Source organism: Mytilus trossulus, chromosome 11, assembly GCF_036588685.1.
Source record: "Mytilus trossulus isolate FHL-02 chromosome 11, PNRI_Mtr1.1.1.hap1, whole genome shotgun sequence".
Taxonomy (NCBI): Eukaryota; Metazoa; Mollusca; class Bivalvia; order Mytilida; family Mytilidae; genus Mytilus; species Mytilus trossulus.
The window spans coordinates 30,422,822-30,442,182 of NC_086383.1; the positions used below are offsets into that span (position 1 = coordinate 30,422,822).

General features: G+C 36.0%; 1 long non-coding RNA gene across 1 annotated transcript; it reads right to left on the reverse strand.

The window, feature by feature from the left end:
- Positions 1 to 1,871: 1,871 nt before the first annotated feature.
- LOC134689657 (uncharacterized) lies at positions 1,872 to 17,198 on the reverse strand. The gene is made up of 4 exons (XR_010101892.1): positions 17,041 to 17,198; positions 15,771 to 15,909; positions 4,595 to 4,782; positions 1,872 to 2,239 (listed from the first exon to the last, which is right to left on the reverse strand). It is a non-coding gene; the product is annotated as an uncharacterized LOC134689657 (long non-coding RNA).
- Between the last annotated feature and the right edge of the window lie 2,163 nt (positions 17,199 to 19,361).

Here is a 19,361-nt window from a genome sequence, read left to right on the forward strand (position 1 = left end):
ATAGATTATGTCAGAAATATGGTTAGAGATGGTGCTGTTGTGACAAGAATTCTAATCTGACCATTTGAGGCAAAAATTGTGAGCTTTCACTGAAAAATAGTCATTCAGCTGTTGTTTACTCTATGGTCGGGTTGTTGTCGCTTTGAAACATTCCCTATTTCCTTTCTTAATTGTATACAGTAAAATGTGGACTGGAGATGCAGGCAGATACTATTGAAAACTGAATTATATTGGATATGTTTATCCCATATGCATTTCAAGTTAATATAATGCTAGGTTTTAAAATCAAAATCGTCTGGTTTGTTATAAATAATGGTACATAGATGACTTCTGTTGACTATGAATCTGAAAATGAGACAGAAGAAGCCGTTCCTATATTTTCCTTAATGTACAGTCCCAGTGGATATATAACATGTATAATGGGAATCCGATCATTAAATATTGAATTGAAAGTCAAGAAAGCATCATCAACCCTGGTCAGTACTCAAAGCAATTAACCACCAGCAAGTGCCTTCTAAAATTGATTGAGCTATCACAGATTGTATCAGAAATTATTTTATTTACGGTAGCAGAAACAGTTGAATAGTATATACTAAAAAACGCCAATTAGAGAGAATGTTAAATTAAAAAGAAAATACTAGTTCTACACTGATGAAAGAAATGGTTCCTGTCTTTGAACGTCTATTGATATATTCCTGTTGCGAAATATTTGACACAAAACATGTATATCAGCTAAGAAACGTTATTAGAAGATATATGTCAATATACAGATTTACATGCAAATTGTCTATTGTACATTTAAAGCAAAGCACATAATGTTATCCTTAAATAAGTAAATACGTATAAACCATGCTTATTCACAGTTTAAGAAAATAATTGATTGCAAAAAACAGTACTTAATAATGTTAATGTTGGATAAAAAGAAGATATATCTGGTATCTTTTTTTTTCTGAAATTCGTTTGGTCTTATGAATAATAACCCATCATGTTGTACAACAAAAAATTACATATGATGCAATGGAAGCTGGTGATTTCTATTAATATAAAGAAACAAGTGCACTACATCATGTACATGTATTTGCAATATGAAAATAAATTTGAGGCATCGTGACACTTGCATTATTTTTTTTTTAATTTTGAATAACTAACCCAGAGGCATTTGAAACGACATATTGCTTTATTTGTTATTAAAAGCAGGCATATTTGTATTTTGAAACAATGTGAACTAAATATCAGTAATCTATCTTTATTATGTATCTAAACGTTCAGCGGTTATGTTCTTGAAAAATAGTTGAGCCGAAGATTGCAAGTACTGTATATTACAACATTTGTGTCGATAATTTTTGTTGAGGGAATTATGATCTACAGAAATATATGTTTTAGGATAGATGCATCAAGCAAATTTCATTGAACTCTTAATTGAATATATAACACGAATCACTCCCCCTCTCCCTCCCAACAAAAATAGAAATATATATTGACATCAAAACATACATAAAAATGATAGGACAGATATATTTGTCACGGTCAAAATACAAAAATGTTTAGTCCTTAATGTACAAATGAAAGATAAGTGTACCAATTAACCACATATCATGGAAATCGTACTTAAATATGTGACGACACTATCTATGATTAAGTGCATAACAACTATAACAACATATAGTACTCATAATTATGGAACTTTCTTATTTACAAATACTTAACACCACATAAGCTATTTGGCAACGTTTGACAATATTTACAGTTCAAAAGTAAGAGGAGTACATCAAAGCTAGTTTCGCAGGTGTCACTGTTAATTGGACGTAAGAAGTCACTGTTTTGATATGCCAACTAGGACAATTGTTATCGGCAACTTCATATTCGTCGTGGATTGCAAACTGTTTTGATCATGTACATGTATCAAGCGGAGGATCGCTGATAACATATGTTGGTTCTCCCGTAGAAGCATTTAGCTCCAATTAATCTGAACGTGTATTAATCATATTTATTGTATTTAAAGCATCCTGATCTATATAGGCATATTCATGTTCCTGATCTATGTTAAACACAGGCATTTCTCGATGTTCAGGTTCTTCAAAGTATCTTCCCGGTCTTGAAGGACAGTATCGACGTCGACCCAAGACGATAAGTATCACGACAACAGCAACAATTATAACAACAACAACACCAACTATAACAAAAACAACAACATCAATACCATTAGTTGGACTTCGTATGTTCTCATTCGGTGTGACACCTGCGGATTAAAAAAAAATTTTTTTTTGTTGAACTGCCTTGAATTAGTTAAACCTACACCCCTCTTTCAGAAATGTTACCCTTGATTTTGAGGACCAGCATCTTCGCTAGCCAGAGGTTACGACCCACTTCTCTCCTCTCCTCCCTTGGCAAATTGAGAAAGAATTTTGGAGACACAAGGTAATGATTTGCATAGACTGCAGTCGAAACTCGCTGCAACCAATCAAAAACGCTTGTAACATGATCACGTGTAAATGTAAAAAGTGTATGTAAACAAGTGCCACGTGCTTATTGTGCAACAGGTCCTTACATCCCTATACATACGACTATATTAAGCGACAATTTGAATGTTTTTAATAAATTTAAAGAAGTTCCTGGGTATGTTTCTTGCACAAATGCACGAATTTCAACGTATATTTTCGTTTCCTGCTTTACTCATTGTGTAGAATCTAGACGCTACCGGATTTTTACCTCCAATTTAAAGATTTCATATACTACCGTTGGTCAATAATAATGTATTCGAAATGGGCGTGACTTGATTCGGCCGATAGATGGCGCAACATTGTTATCACAAATGTTGGCTTAATCTGCCAATGGTGGAGAGGAGAAAAGTAGATCGTAACCCTTGACTAGCGAAGATGAAGTGGATTAGTTGGTGAAAATGTTTTATCTTCACAATTGCACACTTATTTTCTGCATCGTCCTGGTTGTGCCAGACAGAATATTAATTTGTCCATGGTGTCTAAATAATTTATGTTGTCTATGGCTGAAAAAAATAAAATCCCAAAATTCCCAATCCTCAAAAAGTATTTATATCGAATTAATACTGACTAAAAGACAATGCATTAATCATGCATATTATTTGTTCTGTGTTCTTAAAGCTTTGTCACCAGCACCGATTCTTTTTATAGAAAAGAAAAACAATCAAATACATTTGTTTGTGATGAGAATGTCATCCATCAACAGTTTGCCCATTTTTTTTTACATTATTATAGAAAAAAGAACGGATAAAATCGTCTTTTAATACCGGACATTCTCAATAATTTAAAATTAATACAGCCGGGCATATCACGATACATGTTTGTATATACATTCATATTAAGAATATCGTATTGTTTTTTAAATCGACCATCAATTCCCTGAACACATGTGGATTTCTATTCATAATCTTATATAGCACATACTTCCTGAATTTTGTTTATTATTTTGTTATGCTTCAATCCTAAAAAAATGTATTTAAGTTACCATATTTCTTTTATTGTAAGGTGACATTTGTTTTTAAATTAAGCATTTAATTTGCATTGACTGCGGTCACTTTATTCTCATCATGTAATTCTTCCCATACCAAAGTGAATTTGCTACATTCAGTGTCCTTAGACATCATACAATGTAACATATTTCCGAGTTAATAGTTTTATACACGTTCCAAACATTTACTGTTGATAAACAGATGTGTGTGTATGTAAACTATCGTGGTGTGTTAAGCCATTCAGAATCAACAAAAGCCTCCAGATTTGTTTATCAAACTATTCACTTATAACCTCAATCTGTATAAGTATAGCTAACCTGGCCAAAAGGCCAAAATGTAACCAAACTTAGGGTGTCTAATTTCCAAGGTGTTATTGATGACCTCCTCGCCTTTTGTATTTACAAGTCAAAATGACCAAAGATGCAAGATGTGTTTGATATCTTGAAATCGAAATAAATAGAGTCAGGTATTGTTACTATTAAAATCTACCAGCTGTTCATTTATATTGAAACATATGACCTCTTTAAGGCGTAATAACCCTTTGATGTCATGTTTCATAAATTGTTTTCATTTTATCATTTCAGTTCTCAAGAAAATTTATCTGACTAACATGATCTACAAATAGATATAAAGTTCAGAAATCTCTATACACATGTTCCCTGAAAATGTATAGAAGTTACTATTTGGAATATGACATCACATTAAATCAACCGTGGTTCTGTTCATTGCTGTAAATGACCCGATGACTGTATTGCTAGGCAACAAACAAGTTGTATAAACAATGATTTTAACAAGTAAAATCAATTATAAAGTGCAATTAGGTATAAAAACGTCGGTCGATATTTTTTAAATCTAAACATCTGAAAACAAATAAGAAAGCTAATGATTCATGAATAAATGGTTTGCCCCCGTATATACAATATAAGTAAGTTTTTGGTTTTAAATATAAAGAAAACCAAGACGTTTTAAAATGCCATTCCATTTATTCTGGACATTGTTGGATATTTTATTTGTTATTATACGACCATTGGTAAATCAAATGCATAATTCGTACACGTTCTAGTCATCTTACAATTGTGTGAACGTTTGATTTGACCAAATGTATACCTGCATCTTCTGTTGAACAGTTGAGAAAGCAATTGATGCCAACATCATGATAATGACGACATTTGGATGTGTCTGTATTGAAGTTACAATTCAGTAATTTACTTTCAGAGCCAGAGCATTTCACATCATTCAACCATATCGGCCCGACACCATCCCGTATTAGCGATCTGGGTTGCATGATTCCAGAACTGTAAACAAATGAACGATACATTGGATTAGATATTTTCTACTTTGCGGTCAGAGAAAATGTTATATCGGCAAATTTGAATATTCAGTTGATTACAGAATAATAGTTCAACACCTGTTCGTCATTAGTATCTGTTTTTTAAACACCAATGGTCATTTAAAACTGTATAACTCTCACATGCTTGAATGTACAACAGCAAAATACGTCACGATCTTTTCCAGTTATTAAGTTTACACAGGGAAAAAATTATTGCAACACCAAATTGAAATTAAAACTAAACAAAACACTCTTTATTTTTTTGTGATATAATTTGTTGAAATAGAACTTTTTAAACATTATTTAAATATCACCTGAGTTTAGTCAATAAATATCGACTCGATAAGTTTTTATCTGCACATGCAAATACTGTACTCGTAAGCAATAAAACAGATGCTTTTATCCTCATTGTTTTCAACACTTTAAATAACCAAGTTTATAAAATTATGTGATTGACATCTTGTAATTGGTCATCCACAACTCATAACTGCAGCAAGAAGATACTCAGCATGAGAGAAGCAAGTATGTCGCTGTGACTATTGCACGTATTGTTGGTCATCACCATTTCATTATAAGTCGTTTTGAGAATAAAATCAGGCTAATAATGATGTAAAAGACCTTCCGAGATCAAGAAGACCCCTCTTAACATCTGCTAGGGAAAATCAAGCATAATGAAGGTTGGTCAGAAGGAAACCCATTGCAAACAATAAGATCATAAAAAGAGAGTGATGACCATACATGAGCCTTTAAACAAGAACTGTTCGAGATCGGCTCATCGCTACATGTTATCGTGCGATAAGACCATTTTGGTAACCTTTGCATAAGAAAAGACACACAGTTGTCCGTGTCCAATATAGTGCAGAGCCCACAATGTTGGAAACTAGCATGGTGGAGAATCCATTGTTCCAATGGAATTCGGTTTATCTTCCTTGGCCCGATCGTAGCCCGCAATTGAACCATATCGAGTATATATGGGACACTTTGGGGTATAAAGTGCATGAAAGGACACCCTAGTTCAAACACGTCATGAAATAAACAATACCCTTCGTCAGGAATGGTTGCTGCTACCTTAGCAACACATTTATCGACTTACGGCAGGAATCAGAAGACGTTAAGTTGCGGATATTCGTTTGAATGGAGGTTGCGCACAAAATACTAATTCTTTGGCGTATAACGATCAACCATGATGTGAACAATCATCTAAAGATTAATTTTGAAATGTCTAAATTGTAAAGTTCGACTACAGTAAAAGTTGTAAAATGCATTTTTTTTTGTACAAAACCCACTTCATTTTGTTATAAAAAATCTGGTTAGATAATAGTTATCAAAGGTACCAGGATTATAATTTAGTACGCCAGACGCGCTTTTCGTCCACACAAGACTCATCAGTGACGCTCATATCGAAATAGTTATAAACCAAACACATACAAAGTTGAAGAGCACTGAGGATCCAAAATTCCAAAAAGTTGTGCCAAATACACCTAAGGTAATCTATGCCTGGGATAAGAAAATCCTTAGTTTTTCGAAAAATTCAAAGTTTTGTAAACAGGAAATTTATAAAAATGACCACATAATTGATATTCATGTCAACACCGAAGTGCTGACTACTGGGCTGGTGATACCCTCGGGGACGAAACGTCCACCAGCAGAGGCATCGACCCAGTGGTGTAAATAGTTATCAAAGGTACCAGGATTATAATTTAGTACGCCAGACGCGCGTTTCGTCCACACAAGACTCATCAGTGACGCTCATATCGAAATAGTTATAAACCAAACAAATACAAAGTTGAAGAGCACTGAGGATCCAACATTCCAAAAAGTTGTGCCAAATACGCCTAAGGTAATCTATGCCTGGGATAAGAAAACTTTAGTTTTTCGAAAAATTCAAAGTTTTGTAAACAGGAAATTTATAAAAATGACCACATAATTGATATTCATGTCAACACCGAAGTGCTGACTACTGGGCTGGTGATACCCTCGGGGACGAAACGTCCACCAGCAGAGGCATCGACCCAGTGGTGTAAATAGTTATCAAAGGTACCAGGATTATAATTTAGTACGCCAGACGCGCGTTTCGTCCACCTAAGACTCATCAGTGACGCTCATATCGAAATAGTTATAAACCAAACAGATACAAAGTTGAAGAGCACTGAGGATCCAAAATTCCAAAAAGTTGTGCCAAATACACCTAAGGTAATTTATGCCTGGGATAAGAAAATCCTTAGTTTTTCGAAAAATTCAAAGTTTTGTAAACAGGAAATTTATGAAAATGACCACATAATTGATATTCATGTCAACACCGAAGTGCTGACTACTGGGCTGGTGATACCCTCGGGGACGAAACGTCCACCAGCAGAGGCATCGACCCAGTGGTGTAAATAGTTATCAAAGGTACTAGGATTATAATTTAGTACGGCAGACGCGCGTTTCGTCCACACAAGACTCATCAGTGACGCTCATATCGAAATAGTTATAAACCAAACAAATACAAAGTTGAAGAGCACTGAGGATCCAACATTCCAAAAAGTTGTGCCAAATACGCCTAAGGTAATCTATGCCTGGGATAAGAAAATCCTTAGTTTTTCGAAAAATTCAAAGTTTTGTAAACAGGAAATTTATAAAAATGACCACATAATTGATATTCATGTCAACACCGAAGTGCTGACTACTGGGCTGGTGATACCCTCGGGGACGAAACGTCCACCAGCAGAGGCATCGACCCAGTGGTGTCAAAAGTTATCAAAGGTACGAGGATTATAATTTAGTACGCCAGACGCGCGTTTCGTCCACACAAGACTCATCAGTGACGCTCATATCGAAATAGTTATAAACCAAACAAATACAAAGTTGAAGAGCACTGAGGATCCAAAATTCCAAAAAGTTGTGCCAAATACACCTAAGGTAATCTATGCCTGGGATAAGAAAATCCTTAGTTTTTCGAAAAATTCAAAGTTTTGCAAACAGGAAATTTATAAAAATGACCACATAATTGATATTCATGTCAACACCGAAGTGCTGACTACTGGGCTGGTGATACCCTCGGGGACGAAACGTCCACCAGCAGAGGCATCGACCCAGTGGTGTAAATAGTTATCAAAGGTACCAGGATTATAATTTAGTACGCCAGACGCGCGTTTCGTCCACACAAGACTCATCAGTGACGCTCATATCGAAATAGTTATAAACCAAACAAATACAAAGTTGAAGAGCACTGAGGATCCAAAATTCCAAAAAGTTGTGCCAAATACACCTAAGGTAATCTATGCCTGGGATAAGAAAATCCTTAGTTTTTCGAAAAATTCAAAGTTTTGCAAACAGGAAATTTATAAAAATGACCACATAATTGATATTCATGTCAACACCGAAGTGCTGACTACTGGGCTGGTGATACCCTCGGGGACGAAACGTCCACCAGCAGAGGCATCGACCCAGTGGTGTAAATAGTTATCAAAGGTACCAGGATTATAATTTAGTACGCCAGACGCGCGTTTCGTCCACACAAGACTCATCAGTGACGCTCATATCGAAATAGTTATAAACCAAACAAATACAAAGTTGAAGAGCACTGAGGATCCAAAATTCCAAAAAGTTGTGCCAAATACACCTAAGGTAATCTTTGCCTGGGATAAGACAATCCTTAGTTTTTCGAAAAATTCAAAGTTTTGTAAACAGGAAATTTATAAAAATGACCACATAATTGATATTCATGTCAACACCGAAGTGCTGACTACTGGGCTGGTGATACCCTCGGGGACGAAACGTCCACCAGCAGAGGCATCGACCCAGTGGTGTAAATAGTTATCAAAGGTACCAGGATTATAATTTAGTACGCCAGACGCGCGTTTCGTCCACACAAGACTCATCAGTGACGCTCATATCGAAATAGTTATAAACCAAACAAATACAAAGTTGAAGAGCACTGAGGATCCAACATTCCAAAAAGTTGTGCCAAATACACCTAAGGTAATCTATGCCTGGGATAAGAAAATCCTTAGTTTTTCGAAAAATTCAAAGTTTTGTAAACAGGAAATTTATAAAAATGACCACACAATTGATATTCATGTCAACACCGAAGTGCTGACTACTGGGCTGGTGATACCCTCAAGGACGAAACGTCCACCAGCAGAGGCATCGACCCAGTGGTGTAAATAGTTATCAAAGGTACCAGGATTATAATTTAGTATGCCAGACGCGCGTTTCGTCCACACAAGACTCATCAATGACGCTCATATCGAAATAGTTATAAACCAAACAAATACAAAGTTGAAGAGCACTGAGGATCCAACATTCCAAAAAGTTGTGCCAAATACGCCTAAGGTAATCTATGCCTGGGATAAGAAAATCCTTAGTTTTTCGAAAAATTCAAAGTTTTGTAAACAGGAAATTTATAAAAATGACCACATAATTGATATGCATGTCAACACCGAAGTGCTGACTACTGGGCTGGTGATACCCTCGGGGACGAAACGTCCGACAGCAGAGGCATCGACCCAGTGGTGTCAAAAGTTATCAAAGGTACCAGGATTATAATTTAGTACGCCAGACGCGCTTTTCGTCCACACAAGACTCATCAGTGACGCTCATATCGAAATAGTTATAAACCAAACAAATACAAAGTTGAAGAGCACTGAGGATCCAAAATTCCAAAAAGTTGTGCCAAATACACCTAAGGTAATCTATGCCTGGGATAAGAAAATCCTTAGTTTTTCGAAAAATTCAAAGTTTTGCAAACAGGAAATTTATAAAAATGACCACATAATTGATATTCATGTCAACACCGAAGTGCTGACTACTGGGCTGGTGATACCCTCGGGGACGAAACGTCCACCAGCAGAGGCATCGACCCAGTGGTGTAAATAGTTATCAAAGGTACCAGGATTATAATTTAGTACGCCAGACGCGCGTTTCGTCCACACAAGACTCATCAGTGACGCTCATATCGAAATAGTTATAAACCAAACAAATACAAAGTTGAAGAGCACTGAGGATCCAAAATTCCAAAAAGTTGTGCCAAATACACCTAAGGTAATCTATGCCTGGGATAAGAAAATCCTTAGTTTTTCGAAAAATTCAAAGTTTTGCAAACAGGAAATTTATAAAAATGACCACATAATTGATATTCATGTCAACACCGAAGTGCTGACTACTGGGCTGGTGATACCCTCGGGGACGAAACGTCCACCAGCAGAGGCATCGACCCAGTGGTGTAAATAGTTATCAAAGGTACCAGGATTATAATTTAGTACGCCAGACGCGCGTTTCGTCCACACAAGACTCATCAGTGACGCTCATATCGAAATAGTTATAAACCAAACAAATACAAAGTTGAAGAGCACTGAGGATCCAAAATTCCAAAAAGTTGTGCCAAATACACCTAAGGTAATCTTTGCCTGGGATAAGACAATCCTTAGTTTTTCGAAAAATTCAAAGTTTTGTAAACAGGAAATTTATAAAAATGACCACATAATTGATATTCATGTCAACACCGAAGTGCTGACTACTGGGCTGGTGATACCCTCGGGGACGAAACGTCCACCAGCAGAGGCATCGACCCAGTGGTGTAAATAGTTATCAAAGGTACCAGGATTATAATTTAGTACGCCAGACGCGCGTTTCGTCCACACAAGACTCATCAGTGACGCTCATATCGAAATAGTTATAAACCAAACAAATACAAAGTTGAAGAGCACTGAGGATCCAACATTCCAAAAAGTTGTGCCAAATACACCTAAGGTAATCTATGCCTGGGATAAGAAAATCCTTAGTTTTTCGAAAAATTCAAAGTTTTGTAAACAGGAAATTTATAAAAATGACCACACAATTGATATTCATGTCAACACCGAAGTGCTGACTACTGGGCTGGTGATACCCTCAAGGACGAAACGTCCACCAGCAGAGGCATCGACCCAGTGGTGTAAATAGTTATCAAAGGTACCAGGATTATAATTTAGTATGCCAGACGCGCGTTTCGTCCACACAAGACTCATCAATGACGCTCATATCGAAATAGTTATAAACCAAACAAATACAAAGTTGAAGAGCACTGAGGATCCAACATTCCAAAAAGTTGTGCCAAATACGCCTAAGGTAATCTATGCCTGGGATAAGAAAATCCTTAGTTTTTCGAAAAATTCAAAGTTTTGTAAACAGGAAATTTATAAAAATGACCACATAATTGATATGCATGTCAACACCGAAGTGCTGACTACTGGGCTGGTGATACCCTCGGGGACGAAACGTCCGACAGCAGAGGCATCGACCCAGTGGTGTCAAAAGTTATCAAAGGTACCAGGATTATAATTTAGTACGCCAGACGCGCTTTTCGTCCACACAAGACTCATCAGTGACGCTCATATCGAAATAGTTATAAACCAAACAAATACAAAGTTGAAGAGCACTGAGGATCCAAAATTCCAAAAAGTTGTGCCAAATACACCTAAGGTAATCTATGCCTGGGATAAGAAAATCCTTAGTTTTTCGAAAAATTCAAAGTTTTGTAAACAGGAAATTTATAAAAATGACCACATAATTGATATTCATGTCAACACCGAAGTGCTGACTACTGGGCTGGTGATACCCTCGGGGACGAAACGTCCACCAGCAGAGGCATCGACCCAGTGGTGTAAATAGTTATCAAAGGTACCAGGATTATAATTTAGTACGCCAGACGCGCGTTTCGTCCACACAAGACTCATCAGTGACGCTCATATCGAAATAGTTATAAACCAAACAAATACAAAGTTGAAGAGCACTGAGGATCCAAAATTCCAAAAAGTTGTGCCAAATACACCTAAGGTAATCTATGCCTGGGATTAGAAAATCCTTAGTTTTTCGAAAAATTCAAAGTTTTGTAAACAGGAAATTTATAAAAATGACCACATAATTGATATTCATGTCAACACCGAAGTGCTGACTACTGGGCTGGTGATACCCTCGGGGACGAAACGTCCACCAGCAGAGGCATCGACCCAGTGGTGTAAATAGTTATCAAAGGTACCAGGATTATAATTTAGTACGCCAGACGCGCGTTTCGTCCACACAAGACTCATCAGTGACGCTCATATCGAAATAGTTATAAACCAAACAAATACAAAGTTGAAGAGCACTGAGGATCCAACATTCCAAAAAGTTGTGCCAAATACACCTAAGGTAATCTATGCCTGGGATAAGAAAATCCTTAGTTTTTCGAAAAATTCAAAGTTTTGTAAACAGGAAATTTATAAAAATGACCACACAATTGATATTCATGTCAACACCGAAGTGCTGACTACTGGGCTGGTGATACCCTCAAGGACGAAACGTCCACCAGCAGAGGCATCGACCCAGTGGTGTAAATAGTTATCAAAGGTACCAGGATTATAATTTAGTATGCCAGACGCGCGTTTCGTCCACACAAGACTCATCAATGACGCTCATATCGAAATAGTTATAAACCAAACAAATACAAAGTTGAAGAGCACTGAGGATCCAACATTCCAAAAAGTTGTGCCAAATACGCCTAAGGTAATCTATGCCTGGGATAAGAAAATCCTTAGTTTTTCGAAAAATTCAAAGTTTTGTAAACAGGAAATTTATAAAAATGACCACATAATTGATATGCATGTCAACACCGAAGTGCTGACTACTGGGCTGGTGATACCCTCGGGGACGAAACGTCCGACAGCAGAGGCATCGACCCAGTGGTGTCAAAAGTTATCAAAGGTACCAGGATTATAATTTAGTACGCCAGACGCGCTTTTCGTCCACACAAGACTCATCAGTGACGCTCATATCGAAATAGTTATAAACCAAACAAATACAAAGTTGAAGAGCACTGAGGATCCAAAATTCCAAAAAGTTGTGCCAAATACACCTAAGGTAATCTATGCCTGGGATAAGAAAATCCTTAGTTTTTCGAAAAATTCAAAGTTTTGCAAACAGGAAATTTATAAAAATGACCACATAATTGATATTCATGTCAACACCGAAGTGCTGACTACTGGGCTGGTGATACCCTCGGGGACGAAACGTCCACCAGCAGAGGCATCGACCCAGTGGTGTAAATAGTTATCAAAGGTACCAGGATTATAATTTAGTACGCCAGACGCGCGTTTCGTCCACACAAGACTCATCAGTGACGCTCATATCGAAATAGTTATAAACCAAACAAATACAAAGTTGAAGAGCACTGAGGATCCAAAATTCCAAAAAGTTGTGCCAAATACACCTAAGGTAATCTATGCCTGGGATAAGAAAATCCTTAGTTTTTCGAAAAATTCAAAGTTTTGCAAACAGGAAATTTATAAAAATGACCACATAATTGATATTCATGTCAACACCGAAGTGCTGACTACTGGGCTGGTGATACCCTCGGGGACGAAACGTCCACCAGCAGAGGCATCGACCCAGTGGTGTAAATAGTTATCAAAGGTACCAGGATTATAATTTAGTACGCCAGACGCGCGTTTCGTCCACACAAGACTCATCAGTGACGCTCATATCGAAATAGTTATAAACCAAACAAATACAAAGTTGAAGAGCACTGAGGATCCAAAATTCCAAAAAGTTGTGCCAAATACACCTAAGGTAATCTTTGCCTGGGATAAGACAATCCTTAGTTTTTCGAAAAATTCAAAGTTTTGTAAACAGGAAATTTATAAAAATGACCACATAATTGATATTCATGTCAACACCGAAGTGCTGACTACTGGGCTGGTGATACCCTCGGGGACGAAACGTCCACCAGCAGAGGCATCGACCCAGTGGTGTAAATAGTTATCAAAGGTACCAGGATTATAATTTAGTACGCCAGACGCGCGTTTCGTCCACACAAGACTCATCAGTGACGCTCATATCGAAATAGTTATAAACCAAACAAATACAAAGTTGAAGAGCACTGAGGATCCAACATTCCAAAAAGTTGTGCCAAATACACCTAAGGTAATCTATGCCTGGGATAAGAAAATCCTTAGTTTTTCGAAAAATTCAAAGTTTTGTAAACAGGAAATTTATAAAAATGACCACACAATTGATATTCATGTCAACACCGAAGTGCTGACTACTGGGCTGGTGATACCCTCAAGGACGAAACGTCCACCAGCAGAGGCATCGACCCAGTGGTGTAAATAGTTATCAAAGGTACCAGGATTATAATTTAGTATGCCAGACGCGCGTTTCGTCCACACAAGACTCATCAATGACGCTCATATCGAAATAGTTATAAACCAAACAAATACAAAGTTGAAGAGCACTGAGGATCCAACATTCCAAAAAGTTGTGCCAAATACGCCTAAGGTAATCTATGCCTGGGATAAGAAAATCCTTAGTTTTTCGAAAAATTCAAAGTTTTGTAAACAGGAAATTTATAAAAATGACCACATAATTGATATGCATGTCAACACCGAAGTGCTGACTACTGGGCTGGTGATACCCTCGGGGACGAAACGTCCGACAGCAGAGGCATCGACCCAGTGGTGTCAAAAGTTATCAAAGGTACCAGGATTATAATTTAGTACGCCAGACGCGCTTTTCGTCCACACAAGACTCATCAGTGACGCTCATATCGAAATAGTTATAAACCAAACAAATACAAAGTTGAAGAGCACTGAGGATCCAAAATTCCAAAAAGTTGTGCCAAATACACCTAAGGTAATCTATGCCTGGGATAAGAAAATCCTTAGTTTTTCGAAAAATTCAAAGTTTTGTAAACAGGAAATTTATAAAAATGACCACATAATTGATATTCATGTCAACACCGAAGTGCTGACTACTGGGCTGGTGATACCCTCGGGGACGAAACGTCCACCAGCAGAGGCATCGACCCAGTGGTGTAAATAGTTATCAAAGGTACCAGGATTATAATTTAGTACGCCAGACGCGCGTTTCGTCCACACAAGACTCATCAGTGACGCTCATATCGAAATAGTTATAAACCAAACAAATACAAAGTTGAAGAGCACTGAGGATCCAAAATTCCAAAAAGTTGTGCCAAATACACCTAAGGTAATCTATGCCTGGGATTAGAAAATCCTTAGTTTTTCGAAAAATTCAAAGTTTTGTAAACAGGAAATTTATAAAAATGACCACATAATTGATATTCATGTCAACACCGAAGTGCTCTGACTACTGGGCTGGTGATACCCTCGGGGACGAAACATCCACCAGCAGAGGCATCGACCCAGTGGTGTAAATAGTTATCAAAGGTACCAGGATTATAATTTAGTACGCCAGACGCGCGTTTCGTCCACACAAGACTCATCAGTGACGCTCATATCGAAATAGTTATAAACCAAACAAATACAAAGTTGAAGAGCACTTAGGATCCAACATTCCAAAATGTTGTGCCAAATACGCTTAAGGTAATCTAAGCCTGGGATTTTCTTTTTCATACATTTTTTGTTCGTTTTAATGTCAATGTTATCATTAAGTACGTTTCAATATTATTTTACAAATATTTTATAGTATACCATCCAAAATAAGAGGCTGATTTTTCAAGTTTTAAAAAAACAAGGTGTTGCAATACTTTTTTCCATGTATATATATGTACAGTACAATAGCAATTGAGAGCGATCAAGTACTACAATTATTTTCAGTTCTGGTTAAGGGAATTAAGAAAAACGCCTAGCATTTTTAACAACAGTAAATCTTCTTTTATCTTGGCTTCTAGGAAGTGCTTTACAACTTTTCTCTCAGTGAATGTTAACTAGTTCCTAAACTACTATCATAGAACTTACCATTATCTTTAAAATTCCATACATGAAAACAGTAGACATTACCTTTTTTGAAGTGTTAATGAATCTTTGGATGTTTTAATAAAATTACGTGCGTTTAATGATCCTTTTGATGCTGTTGACAGTTTTGACTTTGTAAGTGTTTAATTGGACGGGTCTACATGGATTAGGTACACATTGTATTAAAGAAACTAATTCGAAAGAAATTGTGCATTTGATATCTCTCCCTTAACGTAATACACACCAATATCCGAGCTGTCTACATGCTACTTCTGCATCAATGTCCTCAAAGTGATTATCACAAACTGTTCCCCATTCACCTTTATAATTAATTTCCAGTCGTCCTTGCTGCAGAGCGTAACCTCCAGCAATACGCAAACGACCTGTAGAGAAAGGTAATAAATAGTTATAAATGTATTTTTTGTAAGAGGTGGTCAAAGTGTGTGTATATAATAGAGATTTCTTGTTTTTCTTTTTTGACATAATTTTTTGTTAGCTTTCAGAATAGTTTCTTTTGTGTTGCGTAGTCTTCAGTTTTTGATGTTATGTCTTCTGTACTATTATTTTTCTGTTTGTCTTTTTTTATTTTTAGCCATGGTGTTCTCAGTTTATTTTCAATATATGAGTTTGACTGTCCCTCTGGTATCTTTTGTCTCTTTTTTCTATAATAGTCGCACTCAATTCCATATTATACTTACATTGATGTGTAAAAAAAAAAAAAAAAAAAAGATACATAAAAGGTTATATTGTATAAAATGGGTACACAAGTCAACACTGTGTTATGATCTTACGCACTACAAAAAAAAGTTACGTTCATAAAAAACAAGTTTTGCAATATTAAGATTTTATTTGTAAACTATTTGTAAAACAAGTAGTTGTCGTTTGTTTATGTAATTTTTTTACGTTTTTCTCGTTTCTCGTTTTTTTTTATATAGATTAGACTGTTGGTTTTTCCGTTTGAATGGTTTTACAATTATTATAGTAATTTTGGGGCCCTTTATAACTTGTTTTTCGGTGTGAGCCAAGGCTCCGTGTTGAAGGCCGTACATTATCCTATAATGGTTTACTTTTTTTAATTGTTATTTGGATTGAGAGTTGTCTCATTGGCATTCACACCACATCTTCCTATATCTATGAAATTAAAAGTCACTGTTACACACAAAAAACAACACACACAAACAGTGTTGATTATTTAGACATAGTGAAAACAAACAATAAACATATTGCTACATGTTTAAGAACACGAACCAACAAACAAAAAACATTGACCTATTTGTAGCAGAGATATGCGTCAGTTTACCTAATCAACACATATTGTGTCCTTCATTGAAGGCATACTAATTCCATTTCTTCTTGCACATTCAACCAAAATCGAGGAAAAAATGCAAGGAAAATTCAATATTTATACATGACACACAGTTTGTTGATGTGTTTTGTGCCTTAATGAATTACTTAACCAAAGAGTATTTTTTATCTGTTTACATTGATTAACCAATTTGATCTGACCTTCATACCTTCATCTTATGTTGAACAGCTGAGAAAACAATGGACACCAACATCATGCCAGTAGTGCTCACATTGAAATGTTACATTATTGAAATTACAATCCAGTAATTTGCTTTCTGAACCAGAGCAATTTACATCATTCATCCAAATGGCACCTTTACCATGATCTATAAGATTTGCGGGCTGCATGATTCCAGAACTATGCATAAATGAAAGACATACATATTCATATGCTATGCATTAGGTTCCATTCAGGAATATATGCTCTAAACTCTTAATTTTCTGTAGAATGCAGAAGAAAGCTTTTTACACATGTTGATATGAAGAACTTGTTGTCAAGATATAAAAAAAATGTCCACGCTATAACCAAATTATTCTTGTATGCTTGATATATTTGATATATTATAAATTGACTTTAACCTTTCCATTTAGTGTGAATGTGTCTTGGAATGTAGGTGTTTACTAAATTATTTGTTTTTAAATTTTGTGATACAGAAACAAAACTAGCATACATTTTGTAACAGTCCAAAAGTACGTAAATACGGAGCCCCGCTAGGGACATGCAAAGAAAAAAAATATATTGTGCGCACAAAATAATATATTGTGCGCACAACTTAAATATATTGTGCGCACAAAATAATATATTGAGCGCACAAAATAATATATTGTGCGCACAACATAAATATGTCGTGCGCACAACTTAAATATGTTGTGCACACAACTTAAATATATTGTACGCACAACTTAGATATATTGTGCGCACAATATAATATACTGTGCGCACTAAAATAATATGGTGCGCTCCCAAAATTCGGAAAACAGTTTTCACTTGACCATGACCTCATTTTACGTGTAAATTGTTCGTGGTTTAGACAAAATTTCTGATACCAAATTCAATAGTTCTTCTATATTTGGTTGTATTGAACGATTTTAATGGCTTAATGTTCACCTCACAGGTGTCATTTGACTTTGACATACTCCATTTTTAGGGTTTAAGTGGTCCGGCAAAGTAAAATGTTTGTGTTTTGGTGTATTTCTCGGATACTTTAAGCATTTAGTTAGATATATGTTTGGGGTATGGAATGTTTGTTTGGTGAAATTGTCTATCTTGCAATTATATTAATCTGACCTTGATTTTATATTCATGGTTCATTGGTCCATGTTATTTGATTCTTGTTTGGTATTTTTTTCAGATACTATAAGGAATAAATTAACAATATTTTTTTATGGAATGATTGTTATGTATATATATTTGGCTGGTCGGTATCATCTGACCTTGACTTTGTTTTCGTGGTTTATTGGATAATGTTAAATATCTCAGAATTGGTCTGTTTTTCAGATACGATGATAAAGGTATAGTTAAACTTTATTTAATGTTCAAAATAATTATAAGGCGCGCAAATCATATAAGGTGTGTTTCTCAGATACATTTGGTTCTTCAATACAGCAAGAAAAAATCCCGCACCCAAATGCGTGCTTCAGCTGGCCTATAAACAAAAATGTGGACTAGTTCAGTGATAATGGACGTCATACTAAACTTAACAGTTGTTTCTCGTTTCTCGTTTTTTATATAGATAAGACCGTTGGTTTTCCCGTTTGAAAGGTTTTACACTTGTAATTTTGGGGACCCTTTATAGCTTTCTGTTCGTTGTGAGCCTAAGCTATGTGTTGAATACCGTAACTTGACCTATAATGGTTTACGTTTATAAATTGTGACTTAAAGATGGAGAGTTGTCTCATTTGCACTCATACCACCTCTTCCTTTGTCTATCCAAAGTATATACAAGAAACTAAAATTAAAAATCCTACAAATACCAACAAAGGCCAGTGGCTCCTGACATTGGGCAGGCACACAAATGCAACGGAGTTAAACATGTTTTGTGTGATCTCAACCCTCCTTCTATACCTCTAGCCAATGCAGATTAAAAAAAACACCTACGCAGCAATACTGACAGTAAAGAAGCCCACGTCCGTTGTCAGAATAGGTAACAAATGAATCTTAACAAAATGACAATGATACACTATAAAACAAGGACTACTAGCAGTTACTGATATGCCAGCTCCACACCTCAATTAAACTGATTGAAAGATTATGTTTTAATCATATGAATATCAAGCACAATCCTTCCCGTTAGGGGTTTAGTATCATACCATCATAAAAATATATGAGAAGAATATAACCCGTATTTGTATGAGCTATGGTGTATATGTATATAATGTAGTTGTATCTTTCAATCGATCGCGATCAATCGGGCCACAAGGTTTTGAATAAATGATACCCCAAAACAGACCATATTTGGAAAAAATGAATCATACTTGTTTCGATTGT